Source organism: Anser anser (genome assembly GCF_964211835.1).
Source record: "Anser anser genome assembly, chromosome: Z".
Taxonomy (NCBI): domain Eukaryota; kingdom Metazoa; phylum Chordata; class Aves; order Anseriformes; family Anatidae; genus Anser; species Anser anser.
The window spans coordinates 60,092,197-60,108,308 of NC_139723.1; the positions used below are offsets into that span (position 1 = coordinate 60,092,197).

The 16,112-nt window shown below is 41.5% G+C and overlaps 1 long non-coding RNA gene across 1 annotated transcript; it reads left to right on the plus strand.

Annotated features, from left to right (window-relative positions):
• Nucleotides 1-3,045: 3,045 nt before the first annotated feature.
• Nucleotides 3,046-6,387, plus strand: LOC310889046. Its single transcript, XR_014576339.1, has 2 exons — nt 3,046-5,698; nt 6,267-6,387. It is a non-coding gene; the product is annotated as an uncharacterized lncRNA (long non-coding RNA).
• Nucleotides 6,388-16,112: the final 9,725 nt, after the last annotated feature.

Here is a 16,112-nt window from a genome sequence, read left to right on the forward strand (position 1 = left end):
AGGGAAGGGAAGGGAAGGGAAGGGAAGGGAAGGGAAGGGAAGGGAAGGGAAGGGAAGGGAAGGGAAGGGAAGGGAAGGGAAGGGAAGGGAAGGGAAGGGAAGGGAAGGGAAGGGAAGGGAAGGGAAGGGAAGGGAAGGGAAGGGAAGGGAAGGGAAGGGAAGGGAAGGGAAGGGAAGGGAAGGGAAGAAAAATAAGGACTTCTCAGCCTATGTGGTGGTTTCCTTTTGCATTTACTTCTGCCAAAAAACAGAACTGTACTTCCATATGTACATATATATAGTATATTCGTGAAATAAATATACACATAAATATATATATACATCCATACGGAAGTATATATATAAATCTAATATTTAGGTTTATGTTCTTCTGTCAGGAAAAATTACAAAGGAAGAATCTACCAGTGGAAATACAGGCATGCTGTTTTTGTCTCATGCTCACATCTTTTAAATATCACATCTTCCATGATAGCCAAGAGCCTGGGAAAGCTGTGAACAGCATATACACTGCTGTCAAGCCAGAGATATCATGTTTCTTTCTGTAGAATTAAGGGTTAAAAACTGTCATATGCACACTAAAAAGGAAAGCTTATAAAACTCCAGGACCTCACCAAACACAAAGCTAGAGCCACAGGTAAAATGGTGACTGAATTTGTGGTGTAAATCACAGGGTTTGTAGAGCGACCATTGCCATTTTGATCTTTACCAACACTTTGCTACATCATGGTGTCCTGGGGGCAGTACTTGCATGTCTTCTGAGTAGGAAACTATTTTGCATCTGTGCTTAGCAAGGATCCACGGCATGGGAGACAAGCTTCCTCTTCTTCATGTAGTGAAACCAGAGATGGTGTGCCAACTGACAGGTTTGTCTCAAGGATTCATCATTACACACACAAGGTATGGCTGACCTCTAATCAGGTATTGATAGGTAATCACCAAGTAAGAAAAGAAAGCAGTACTATCACATGTAATTAGCTGATTATTGTTTAATGACACTCAGAAACAACACAGAGAGAAAATGTTCTAAGGGAGAAAAAGTGAAAGCATTGTTTTTCATTTCAAAGCTTGTAGTCAACTTTTCAAAAATCTTTTTTTTTTTTCTTTCACTCCCCCTACATAATTTTATTCACACAGAAAACAGTTTTCTTAAGGTTAAGCTTCCTTGCTTCTTAAATTGAGATTTAAAGGTAAAATATGCTTTTGAGCAAGGAATTAAAGCAAGACATATGCTTTGCACAAGTCCTTCAAAACAAGGCTCAGACATATGATGAGTGACATAGTCTGTATGAAACGTGTTGCATTCCTTCAGCAAAAGTGAGGACTACTCTGTTCACTTGTGTAATTTACCTTTTTCTAAATCATTAGCTTTATGCTGAGGAAGACAGGGAAGCACATTGTCTTGCCACAGATGCTTACTAGTCGTTGGCAGCAGGAGCAAAGTCAGGTCTTCAGGCTTGGCTGTAAGACTTCATCAGTTTTATCAAAAGCAAATTAAAAGTGAACTTTAGAGGAACAGCTGAGAGCTCTTGTTCTAACAGAGCACGAAGAGCTTACAACCAGCTGTTTGTCTGTGCTGAAAAGTTTAATATTAAAGCAAGAGTTCCTATTTGCTTTCAAATGAGGTTAAATATTACAATGTGATTAGCATGAACCTCCTGAAATCCTTCTCATTTGACGTCATTCAAACAGATTGGCTAAGCTCTACAATTGAATGTCAGAAAGAAACAGGTCATTAGAACTGAGTTGCTATAACTGTAACTTTTTAGAATTTTAAGTAATCTTAATTTGCCCTGGGAAAGATGAAAATATTCTGCATTAGGTAGATAAAATATTCTGTTAGATTTTCAGAAAAACAGCAAATGGTGCTAGGTACAAAACCTTCAAAACGTTCACAGTAATCATTTTCAAGAGTGAATCTGGTGTCAGAAATGACAATTATCTATGTTCGTTTTCATAACTACAGTCCATGCTTTGACGTGTACTTTTGTTTGAAATGGTTCTGTATTGAATATCTCTGTACTTAATCAAATGGGTTATTGGGAATTTGAGGAAGCCCTGACTGTCTGTCATTCATGCAATCAGGTTTATGAAGGAGCAGATTTTCAACACTTGGTGCATCTTTCATTTGCCAAAGCAAATGTAGGATGTGAAAAATCACAGGAAAATATAAAATCATTACAGATCCCCCAGCTTGGAGATGAAGGAGGTTTGATGGGTTGAAGAGGTTATAGAGAATATTAGCCACAATGGAATGACTCGTGATGAGACACCTACAAAAGAAGAACAAGAAGTGTTAATAGCTCTTTATCTCTATCCCTGGTCTATGAATAGTATACTGAAAAATTCCAAACCACATGAAGCTAGCTGAAGAGAAATATGCATACAGATCTCCTGGCCATGGGGGAACCTCAACCTTTTGATCCAAGACATTTCAATGAAAGGAGGTACAGGTGAAAGCAAGACTGCCACTTCAGAGAGTTATCAGGAAGGACTGAGAGTAGGTTAGTGGATAACTCATAGGACAATCTGTGAATTCACATGTAACCCACAATGGATAATCTGTGTACTGACACTTGCAATTAGTGAAACCAATGCTATCAAAAGTCAGAGCAAGAGTTTGCTCTATATTCTTTTCAGAAAGCATGAAAAGAAGGGGAGAAAAGGGAAGAGAATGGAAAAAAAAAAAAGAGGGAGAGAGAGAGAGAAGCAGTGATGGCTCCTGTATGAGAAAATTGAATACAGGGCCTGGTATACTCTTGATTATTCAAGGAGAAATGTCTTTGCTGACTGCAGGATCTGAAATGCACCACCAGCAGATGCACATGGTGGATGATACTCCAAATGCAAAAGCTAGCTAACTCCGTGCCTGCAGAAAGGATCTCCCTTCTCTTTACAGGCTGATACAGAATGTTATACTGGCATCACTTATCACAATTTGATGCTCTCACATATGTAGGATACAGTAACGTCCCCAGTGCCACCAAATGCACATGCAAACTCTACCTCCTTTGTAGACCACAGATATTAATTTAGAGAAGATTAATGAGCAGTTTGCACCTCAGCAAAGGGGTCTGTTAGGATGGTCACCATCATCTGCAGGAAAGAGGTGGGGCTGTTTTGCAGGCTTTGGCTGAACTCTTCCATCACTTGTGGGAGAAGCTGGATAGCAAGTGAATACCGTCTCTGGAAAAGGAGATGGTACAGACTGATCTATGCAAATCTAAGATACAACCTGGTATGCAACAGCATGGAGGTGCAGGTATGCCATAGAGTTGAAATGGATCACTAAATCCAGTTGCTATTTCTTTGGCCTTGATGACTTTCTCGAGGGGAAGAAACTGTGCTTGTGGTCCAGCAGCCCTCTGCTTTCCCCTTCCACCATTGTTCTTTTGGGGATAAAATTCCTGTAGATTTTAAACAGTACTGCTGATGAGCCTAATACTAGAAACCCTGGGTAGGATCAGAGCAGTTTGTGATAGTGAAAGTAGAACCGGTAGCAGTGAGACCAGAAGGTGTTACACAATTTTTTTTTTTTTTTTGGGGGGGGGGGGGGTGCGGGAAGAGGGGAGAATTTTTTCAAGATTTTGATCTTGTGGATGATACAATGATGCACAAAAGGAAGGTTAGAGGGCCACTACTTTTGATTGAAAACACAATCACAGAAAGAAGTAGCAACAGAAAATGGGGAAGAAAGGGTAAATTAAGAAAAAGGAACTTTTATGGGAAAATAAATCTCTACCAAAAGCAATGCCTGGATGAGACAACAACTCCACCTTGACCTTATGATTTAAAAGGAACTGAAGAGTAAATACAGACAGTATCAAAAAGTATTTTTAGTGGGGAGCAGAAGAGGCAAGGAATGTGTTGTACTGGACTGTCTCAAGTTCCTAGGAAGTAACAGCTCTATAGAGGACAAGATAAACACTTCAAAGAGAATATTTATGGCTTCACCAGAGGGGAGGGAATAAACCTGGGGTACTGGTGAAGACAGTCATAGCATGGTGGTACAGCCACAATACAAACAAGATAGGACTGTAGGAGGCATCAGGAAAGATCTCTCCTGCAGGGCCAGAGAAACATTAACATCTGTACTCAAAGGCAATAATGGCCCCAACTATAATACCATTCATATCTTACATTATCCCAGTCCAGGATCCTTTGAGCCTGGAGTAGGTGCACAGATGTATTTCTAAAGAAACAGGAGAGTCAAGAGCCCATTGCACAGTAAGCAAATGGAAGTGCTGGACATATTGTACTTGCCAAAATGAAGGCTGAGAGGCAATACCATTACTGTCTATTAATCATCATCAAGTGAGCACCAAGGGGGGAAAAAAGAACAAATAAAGTTATTAGTGATGGAAACACAAGAAAAAAAATACACAAAAATAGCCAGGAAGAAATTACTCTGGAAAAAGGTAGGCTTAAACGAGGGAAATCCTATATTAATTTCACAATCAGAAGGGGAAAAAAAAGTAACAGACATTAAAGTAGCTTAATAGAGAGGGATTAAATGTCAGTGACTGCTCATCTGCAGTGACTAGCTTCCATGTCCAGTATTTCCAAGACAGTCTATGTAAACAATTAGAAAGTTCGCTCATTGGTATTAATAGATGAACCCAAACTACAGTTTACTGTCTTGTAAACTCATATAATGTACTCTAAATAAAACAACAGTGTTTCCTTTGAGAAAAATAATGTCCATTTTCCTCTTTCCTTCTCAGCAAGTTGCCTCCAAAGCAGGAAGATGAGAAGTTTTATTAGAAGAATTTTACCTGGAAAGTTTTAGGTGAACCTGGTCTCCAACTCATTGTGTCAGCAATTTCATTCTTTTTTACTGAGAAAAATATAAGCCTGTAGCTGTATATCTACGTGACTCCTCACATGAGCTTCCCAGCTAATGCTTCCTTTTCCCGTCTAACCTGGGAACTCCGTCCCCAGCTCCCTCTTCCCAGGTGACAATTCCAGCTAGCACCCATCTCCGTCACTGATCACAGTTTTTATCCATCTGACCTATCCTAGGTCTTTTAAGTGGGTTGTCCCTGACTCCTGATATGTTACCTTTACTATCACATCACAATCCATTCATTCACACTCTTCAAACGCTGCCTTGACATGGTACTGGGCAACCTGCTCTGTGTGTCTCTGCTTGGCCAGAGGTTTGGACCAGATGGCCTCCAGAGGTTCCTGCTTCCAAGCCCTAACTATTCTGTGGTTCTGTGACTCAGCACCTCAACCTTGCAGGTTTGGGTATCCTTCAGAGTACTCAATTATACAACCTTGGATGAGAAACAAAATTGAAATCCTGCATGTTTATTCCTCGGCTCCTCTTAAATATTGTGCAGAAGGAACTTAGCTTCCAGGATAATGCTATGTCTCTTCAGTCAGCATAAACTGCCCCTCAAGGGATTATATTTGTACCTCCCAGGTCACAACCACTGCCCTGTGTACTTCTCAGATCCTCTACCCCTCCCTCCTATTTGCTGCAGCACTCATGTTCAAATGGCCACAGTGTGAAGGGAACTATTTTTTTCTCCTTTTTCCCCTTATGTAGCCCAGCTGCTCAGCTCCTGGATCCAAATGAAGGAACAGCTAGGTCTGTGCAGATGAGGCAGAAAAAAGGGCTGAACTTTACTTTTTGGCTGCTGGATACTTGTTGAATATAAACCCACAGGAGAAACAGTGCATAATTAAATGCTGTGTAAGTTTTTTTTTTTTTTTTAATTATTTCTCAGACATAATTGTTACTCTCTACCTCTCATTCTTGCTTGCTTCTTCCCCCCCCCCCCCTTTTTTTTGTCAGATCTTCTCTGAGGTTTTCCTCCCTATTACCCAATTCTCTTTGCAAAATCAACTTCTTCCTTTATCACTGATGCATTGCTCTTTGAAAATAACAAAATTTCAAGTCTGTCAATAATAAAGTGTTCAATTTGGGTCCCTCCATTATAACACATGCCATTGATGTTGAATAAGTTTAGCTATGCATGACTCAAATAGTAGCGGCTGGGGTGTATGTCGTATCAGAAAAAGCTAGGGGAAGGGTGCTTGTTTGGTAACTGGCTATATTATTCCAACTTTATGATGCTTGCAGAATGCCACTCCTTATTGAAGGTCTTTTTTTCCTGTTCACAATTTTCTTTGAAGACCATTATTGTCGGCTCTTTTGTCAACAATTGTTTTGTACACTTGATATGAGTGCATTTACATAGGCATTATAATGGTTCTGGTTTGTGTACAGTCAGAGTAATGTATGATGCTTCTCCCCACAGAGTGAGGTACTGTGAGATTCACAAGGCCTGTGAAGATGAGAATCATGTGTCCTTCCCACACAAATAGAGAAAAACAAAAGAAAAAAAAGGAAAAAAAAAAAGGAAGAACATTAGAATCAAAGCATGCCAGAAAGACTCTTCCTGCCTCCCTCCTTTCTGAAGAAAAAACATATAATTTGTGAAACAGCGAGAACAGTAATAATACAGCACTATCTGTAACAAACTGGCTGCATTCCAGTTTCTGCAAAGCACATGAATAAAACAATAAGCAGTAAAGAAGAGAGAAAAGGAAAAATGCTCAAACCCTTCAGAAGACTTTACTGTTCATTGCAGTCAAAGGTGTATTACAGCCTCAGCACTAAATCTGCACCTAATACCCTAGATTTCATACTCACAAACAAATGGTGAACTTTGGAGGTTTTAAAAATTACATTTCTGTTTCTGTTTGTTCTGGGAATGTGAAGGATGTGAAGAAGTTAGAGAATTGCATGCTAATCAAATTTCAGCACAATGGCCACAGTACAAATATCCTAGCTCTTGTAAAAAATTGCTGAAAATGAAAGCTTTCCGTTCAGAGCTATTTCTGGCTTCTGAGTGAAAGTGATACAACAGTGATCAATTTAATGAGTTATTCACATTGCAAGTAGTACAAAAAATCCTCTTCCATGAGGCACAAAGGATGAAAAAACATGTTTGAACACAGAGATCTTTATGATGTAAATGTGGATACATATGTGGGGGTTGATGATACATAAGCATTTGTGAAATGACTTACAGGATACAAAAAAAAATAATAAAAATCTGCACTTCTGCCAGCACTTGGGAAGAATTTTTTTTTTTTTTTGGCAGAGCACTCTTATTGCAGCATATATGTGTGTCTGCAGAAGCAACCTGAGTGGTTGCAGCTTTCCCATCCCTCCGGCAGCACGCTGCTGCCCTCCCACCCCACCACTCTCCAGCACACCAGCACATCTATTCATGCGTAGAGGACACTAACTAGCTGAGCTGAGCCAGCTGAAAAACAGCTAGAAAGGCAGAGCAAAGCATCTCTGCTGCCACATGTGGTGGTCTGGTTTCACAAGCAGCTTTTCAGCAGCAACACAGGTGTAAGTAAGCTCCCACCACCACTGATCCATGCTACGCACAGCCATACTGGCACCAGCACTCGTGCAGCTCTTCACAGAGGCATGCACAACAGTGATGGATCCAAGTGGTTTGTAGATTTTTAGGGATCTCTTCAGAGGAATGAGCTGAACCCAAGGAAGTTGTAGCACATACAAAACAGCTGTTTTTTTCTTAATGTCTCAATTCCCCTTGCAAAATAAAGCTGGAAAATGTGGCTGTGGAGATCATTGTCATGAACCCCACATAAATGAATATCCATGTGATAGAAATACAAACTGGAAGTAGCCCAAACAAACCAGAAAGCATCTGTTAAATCCAATATAGTCTGTATTCACAAAGCTGTAGAATTTAAACAGAAAGGACACTGCAATCACCTCAAGCATAAGCATGTACAGAAGGAAGTGCCTAGGGAACAGCCTTATGGGCAGCACTCCCATGCCCTTTCTGGGGAGTCATCACACTTGGGTGCCCTTCTGAAATGTCTCTACACCAATGCATGCAGCACAGGGAATGAACAGGAGGTACTAATTAGGAATCTGTATGAGTTACATGGCTGTGACCTTACTGGGGTAACAGAGGTGTCTGGGGGTGGCTCACATGGTCAGAGTGCTGCAACAGATAGATAGACATCCGTTCAGAAGGCCAGGCTGGGAAGGTGAGGAGGGGGATCTGCCCTTTATGTGTGTGAGGAGCAGGGATGCATGGAGCCTTGGGATGGGTGAGGAGCTAGTTGAGAGCTTCTAAGTCAAAATGAGCAGACAGACAAACATCAATGATGTTGTGGGTATCTGCTATAGACCTTCTGATCAAGAAGACCAAGTAGATGAGGCCACTGACACAGGTTGCCCAAGCAAATTGTGAAGTCTCCATACATGAAGATATTAAAAACCCAGCTGGACACAGTCTTGTACAAACTGCTCTAGCTGATGCTGCTCTGAGCAGGGGACATGGGGAACATGATCCGAGGAGGCACCTTCCAGCTTCAGTTATCCTCTGGTGCAGTTTTATTGAGTAACATCCCTGCCTATGGCAGGGGTTAGGAGCTAGATGGTCTTTAAGGTCCCTTCCAACCCAAACCACTCTATGATTCTAAGATTCTAATGGAAACAGATGAAGCTATAGTATGTCTCTCAAATATATATTCTACTCTAATTTTAGAAAACTGAAGTGATGATTGATTTGCTTTTCTTTAAGAAACATGATAATTACTTGTTCCACTGATAAGAGTATATGACTTATTTCTCAGTCATACTTTAATATTTCCACCTTCAGTCTTTTGACTTGGTGTCTTTTCTCTGCAATTAGAGCACTACAGAGTTATGACCCATCTACATTTTGCTCTTACCGCTGTACCCATAATTTTCAAAACAAGAAATTCCTACTACTGTGTTTTGGTAGAATTATTTTTAAAACTGGGAAGTGAACTAAAACCAAATCACTGTGCTGCCTGGGCAAAATGGGCTGCCATGAAACACTGTTTTAGGAGATGGTGCTTACATGATCATCACAATCCACTTGCTGAAATAACAGAGCTTTGAAGGCTGTGCTACAGACATGACATGATTATCAGTGGGTGAAGAACTTTTGAAATCTGCCTAATGGGGGCTGGGTTCAGATCCTCCAAGTCACTTCACAGTGGTAGCTTGTTCATGTGTTTTTTACCAAAAAGGAAAATAGTGTAGAGATGTCCATAGATATTTCTTGAACACTTATCATGATTCAAAGTGCCGTACCAGTTAGCAGTGTGACAAGTCTCTGGTTGCCTCTCTTTGTAAGGCTGCTCCTTGTATCAAAGTATTCAAGCACAGGTGTGGGTGTAGATCCCAGAAGCCACAGACATGAGCAGATGAGATGAGTTGGTGAGAAGGGAAGAATACAGAGGACTGCCTTTTCACCACAAACACAGTATTGTATTATGCCAATGACACCCTGCTTTTAAAATGTTGATGATTATCATAACTCACTTCTATAAGTCTGCTACTAGCTATGACTAAAACAAACTGTGCTACCAGTGCATTGCCTGGGGTTTGGCCGCACTTCTCATGAATAATAAGACTGCAGAGCAAGCAAGATAAGTATGCCAGGCATCCAGAGCAGGAACTGACCTGCAGTCTGCACCCAGATGCCCTCTTCCATCTAATTCAGACCACGCTGCAAGCAGCTCAGATATCCCAGCTCATGCTGGAAGGAGCCAGCCAAAGACTGCAAGCCAGTTGGAGTCTGCTTTATTAAATGCTGTGAAAGTCTTCTTCTAAAAATATAGCTTTTGCTATGCGTTGGGATTGTTTGCTACATATTTAGTGAGGTAGATGCAAGTGTTACTACTTTTGGAAAGTTGGCGACTTTTTCCTTATCTGCTTTGCTGTTTCCAGACCCTTATCACTGCCTTTTTTCTCTTACCTTCCTCCTTGTTCCTTCTGGTCATACATTTCTGCCTTTATTCTCTTCCCCCTCTCTTTTCTGTGAGTTTCATCTGCTCTCTTTAGACAACAGTGACCTTTCATAGAGATCACTATATTTCTGCCTCTTTCTTTCAACGGGTTCAAAGGGCCTGGAGGGAGGCTCCACACGCAACCTGTCTGAATCTCACGATAAAACAGACAGATGCACGTAAAGAGTAAATCTGTGAGCACAGACCAGAACTGGGGACTATCCAGCTTTTCATGACACTGACAAGTGTGTTGCTTCCTTGTGTCTCAGCTCTGTGATGCCAAAGGGAGATGGTTGTCTCCCTGACATCCTCCAACCTGGCTATGTATCATAAGGAATAGTGATGGGGTCATTGCAGTACACAGATAGCATGGGTCCCTCTGTCCAATAAGTCTTCTTCTTCACACCTTGATTTTAATTACGATATATCCTATTCTATTTTTATCTCTGAAAAAAACAGAACCACAGAATCACAGATTGGCTGAGGCTGGAAGTGACCTCTGGAGGCCATCTGGTTCAGCACCCTGCCAAGCAGAGACAGCTAGAGCAGGTGGACCAAGACCATGCCCATGTGGCTTTTGAAGTTCTACAAGGAGAAGAATAGCCTCTCTGGGCAACCTATTCTAGTGCTCTATCACCCACACAGTACTATGTACAGCACGAACATATTTGTTCAAAGAACATTTGTTGCTGTTTAAGTCTTTTTCCTGGGGTCGTGGCTGGGGTAGGGATGTAATAGAAGAGAAATTTTTGTTTTTTTCTCTCTTTTCTTGTAGTGCAACTTTAATGATTTTTTTTTTCTTCTCACAACTGTGCAATGACAAATCCAATCTTTGGACTGTGCAACTTCTGACATCACTGTGGGAGCTATTTCCTTTCATGTAACTCAAAACATCTTGAGCTGCTCATGACAACTTTAATGTTAAGGCTCTGTTGTGCTATGTTTGCATATTTATCTGAAGAAAGTTAGTCACCTTGCAGTGATAAAGGCAAACCACCATATCTGCTGCAGTCTATTTACTCATCTGTATGCAGGATATGGCCTTCTAAACCAAGCTTCCTCCTCAACCTCCTCACATTTCTTGTTTTAATTAAGATTTTGTTTTTAACATGATGGAAATTAATCTAAATACTTCAGGTTGAGGCAAAGGAAAAAAAGGACTGTTTTAGTGTGCCTAGAGCCATTGCTTTGGAAAAACATAATCATGAGAGTGTTTTATCTTCTGCAGTGAACAAAATAAATTGAGAATTAAATTGTTTAATGTTGTTTATAGAAGTGTATGCCCATTTCAAGAGTTTCAGCTCACTTTCCTAATCATCACCTCTTCAATAGCAACTTGAAAGCAACATTCTTGACAATAATATGTTAACTTACACATTTTCAATCACTTTTCCCACTAACTTGAAATTGTGTTTTCTCAACCCATATTTCCATACAGTGCTAGCCTCTTTTCACTCCATGCAGTTACCAATGTAACGACTCTGGCCTCATGTGAATACTATGAGGCACAGTATAAACATGAGGTAAAAAAAATGCTCTTGAACCAGAGAAATATCTGTCTAAATACAGGATAAAAGACATTAACTGTGTGCAGCACATAATGGAGGCTAACACCTTCACAATCAGAGTTATATCATAAGCAATAGTCCTAATATGCAGGCTAGCTAAATTATAATTCTCTTCTGCTCTCTAAGAGGAAGATTTTAATCTTGATAATCAATGAATCCATGATACTGGATTATTGGTAGACACAATGCAGCTTTTGCACACACACATATTGATACATTCATGCTCATAAGCTGCAAGGGAGAATGCATGTTTGAGTTACAGGAAGTAGATAGGTAGGAAGGAAGATGAAGTCAGGCAAAGGTTGGCCTTAGCATTGGTTTTGAAACTAAGAAAGAAAAAATGCTTGAAAAACAGAAGAATTAAGAGAAATTCCATATGCTGTTTATGTAATATGCAAAACAGTAAAGCCAGGTTACAAAAGGACTGTATTTTGCTTTCCCAACAGTTCACAATAATTAGACAGATGATGTTTGGGACACGTAAGTTGTGTATAGTTGTCTGAGAAATGTCTTTATTTGTATGTAATTGATAAATGACTGCTATAAAATATGTCTGTGACCAAGGTTTTGGGTTCAAAGGAAAAAAATATATATTTTTTTTCTCCCCTCTGGTTGACTTCATGTATATTTTAGCTAGCAGGGATCCTGTCTGTGGATCTCTGTTGGCAAAATTCCTTTGTATGAAATGAGGCAGATGTTAGCGGTGCATTACAAGTGTGTGAGTCTTCATATCAGGGTTGCTTAGGATGTCTGTGAGGATGCTGGTTTTTAAATCTCTGAAGTACAAGGAGAGACTCTTGTCAGCTAAGCAGGCATTGGGTCAAGCCATTTATAATGACCTTCTTGTAAATGTCCCTGGAGTATACCCTCAAGGTCTGTGTAGAATATAGTCTCCACTTGCAACTTTACAGCAGAAATGACGTAAAGTTCATGTGTTGGATGTGTGTGTATGCCTGCAGAGCTTTGGGACTGGAGCTGACTGATCCTACAGCTGAACATCACCAGCTTATATCCTACCCACTTCTCACAGACTGAGTCTGACACGAGGGAGATGTTATTAGCAAGTAGTTTTCACTTGGGGTTTTGGAGAAACTTGAGAGTCAGGTGGTGTCAGTTAGACCTGCTGGTTGGGCATGGACCCAACAGTGAACTACTGAATCAGAAAACACTAAGTGTTTTCTGAAAAGGAACACACAGTGCAGAAGAACCAGCCCATGTGCCAATGAATCACAAACTGTACCCCAAGGTAGGTGTCAGACAGAGTGGGTGGGTGGTCATGGTGGGGCTCCCCTTGCCCACCTACTGCTGGGTGTGGAGAGGGTGGGCATCAGCAAGCTCAGCACACCATCTGCCAGTTGTGTCAGCAACCAACGTGTCTGGGAGAGCTGCCAGAGCTTGTTGGTGCTGGGTTTGTAAATAGCAGCACTGTTAGCAGTGGTTGTGCTAGGAACACTTTCAAGTCCAAGCATCATGACACATATATGGAGGACGGATGCTGGGTGAGAGAGTGTGTGCAGCTCATTCAGGTACACGTATGTGCAATTTCCCAAAACACGGATGCAAAATAAATCACACCTTATTGCCACAAAATAATTTAGTTTGCTTGCATATCTCCTGGCATGCATGTTTGTTTGCACGCACAGAGGTGACTTTTCCCTGCTGAGGGCTTGGCATATATTCACAGATTGCAAGAGCCAGCAGTAGCTGACAGATTCTCTACTATTTGTTTATCCTAAATACATACAATCCATGAATCTTAACTCAGTCCTTACTTCAACAGAAACCTTGTCTGATTAAGTGCAGAGTCCAGAAGCCCTTTAGCAAACCTCTTGAAGTAAAACATGAAAATTCAACTCTCACTCTTTCCATGAGTGAAGCTGCACAGTACTTACCAGTTCCTGCAGGACTTAGGCTTGCTTTCTCTTCAAGATTCGTTATTCAGGAAATTTGCTAGAGGTAAAACAAATCTAGTTATAACTCCTTTAATACTTATTATTTAGCTGGAAATGAGCTTCCCAAATATCGGCAAGCACCAGCAACTACAAGGGTCATTTGCCACACAGGCAAGAGTGACTGTAATTTTCAGGCTGGAGAGCTCCCTAGTGTTCAGCTTCCCAGACCCTCATACCCTACCTGCTCTTCACAACCCATAAGCAGTGGCTTTGTGCTTCTGCAATGTCTGTAGTTTTGTGTGGGGTCTCCCCATACTTTCCTAATGGTGCCTGAACCAATCACACCAGAAAAGGAGCTGTAAAATTTCCAGCAATAATACCTTTGAAATTATACCTCACCACCAGCTTCCTGCAGTCCCACAAATCCAGGGCTGGCTCAGGAACAACCTTAAGCAGATGGCAGCTATCACTGCCCACACCATGGTTTAGGTCACACACCACATATCCACTCAAGGTCCTCTGAAAGTTTGCCTGGGACACAGAATGGAAGTAAGATGGCTTTGGTGATGATTATTCTGCCCTTCACATGTATACTACAGGGATTGTGTTTTGTTGTCTTTAATGCAAATCTGAGCACTAAATACCTCTTCCCATGTGATAGGGGCAGTCTGCAAGGTTGATGGGGTATGGCTAGATTTAACGACATTTTTTTTCCTCAAAAAAAAAAAGGAAAAAAAAAAAGAAATCACCCCAAACCAAATCAACTCAGTGGAACAGCACAGAATAATTGTGGCTTATGCCAGTTTCAGAAACTGAAGAAACCTTCATTACTGTGTAGACTAAACTGATTAGTACAGATTTCAATGGAGTTAGTTGTTCTAACCAGCAAAATAGTTGTAACCAGTAAATTGCAAAGCATGGCACTGCTTCACTACCAGTAAATAGCACAGGCTAGTGCAGACTGTAATGCTGGTTGAGTCTCTGGTGGCTCTTCCAGAGACTCCCTAAGTAGTTCTGAGCAGTTGGATGTAAAGTTTTCAAAACATACTGCGGTTGGCATGGTGTAGTTCTTCACTCACATCTGATGGAAAATGGAACCATTTCACAAACGTTACTGTTCTTTGGAAACTTTTACCATATTTCATCATGGGTCACACCCTTTCCTGCTGTACTTAAGTTCACATGAGCAGGGTCTGCCCCTGGAGCTCACACACCTACTTCACCACCAGCTGCCCCTGGGCATGCCCCATAAGTTTCCTACACGTAGCTCTGGGGTGAATCATGCCAGGTCATGGCACATTGTTACAGAGAGCTCACTTCGGTACTGGCAGCAGAGAGCAGTACTCCTGCCCCTTCTCCAGGTTGTGGAAGTTACAAGCTACAAGCTTGGTGAGGTTGATGTGGAAAAGCACAAGTAAGGCAGGAGTTACCCAGCATGGATGGGGAAGGTGAACTTGGAGGAGGCTGGTTCCCTGCGAGACCCAGTGGAGGGAAATGAAAACACACTGTGGGTTTAACGCCTGAAAGGAGCTGCGGGATGGGAAGTAAACTGGAGGTGTCTGGCCTGAGGAATAAAGAGAAATCAGACAGAGTTTTGTGGCACCAGGGCTGGTGTGGTAAGGAACTGCTCTTCTGGTGTGTGCAGCCCTGCACATTTCAGGAATGGCCTTCCCTGAGTTGTCAGGGAGCTGTGCCTTTTGAAATCCTTCTTATCTTGCATGCTTTCTCAGTGATGGGCCTACGACCTTGGAATTATCTGTGTTAATCTGTAACTCCACTCATTTCTCTGATTTTTTTCTGCAGACAGCTCAGAAGTATTGGTCTTTCACTGACACCTGTGGATATAAGACAGAATTACACACAGGCTTTCGTACTCCAGAAGCCATGAACTTTAGCTCTGCAGCCTGCTGGGTGAGAGTATTCTGCCTCCCAAGGACCTTGGCCTGAGGAGGGCTTGGTTCTACACCAGGTTCATGATACAGCAGTGAAGAAGGCTAAATTACACTTTACCCTCAAGATTAACATTTGTCAGCCCCTTGCTCTTTGCTGGTGGCAATTGTCCATGCAAAGTGACTTATGGTTTTTGTTTTTTCTGGGCACATACCTAATGGTGTGTTTTGCAAGAGCAAAAGCAGGGCAAAGTGGTGTGCCTGGCAGGCAGAGCAGGAAGACATGAGGCACTGCTGCCACTATCAAGCTGCCCTGAGCGTACACACCTGTGGCTTCATCTGGACGGGGGGCTGTGGCAGGGGACATTAGCTGGTTTTCCAAGTAAGTTACTGGCTTGTAGAAGTGAAGTTACTGCTTGTGTGAAGACTTTGTTTCAGAATTAGGGAAAGGTGACTTCAAACTAGGATGATTTCAGTACCATATACACTTATTTTTATAAAGATTGCCATGCAATAGCTGTGTGCATGCAGGAGCTGATAGAAGTTCAGCTAGCACAACGTTATAAAAGATTTAAAAAGAAATGAGAAGAACCAGCTGCCATCATCCTGTGTCTCTGACAAGTGAGAGCCACCCCACAAGCATGGACTTGCTGGATTTAAAGGAATACGTGAGCAGGTGCATTAATTACCAGTGCGAGGTATCAGCACTTATGGCGCGCAGTGTTTTGCTGTACTTGTATGTAATATATGCTTATATGGAAACATTTCTAGTTTCCTTGCCTCTGTCCTCTGCAGGTATCTTGATTGTCTTGATACAACATCTCTTGTAATATCAGCTTTGCCCCCAGTAGAAAGCTCTGCACTAAGATTAGCCCCGTTTTAAGCTGAACCTTGAAAATGGTGACAGTCATTTGGGTCTCATTTGGGGTCAGAGTGACCCC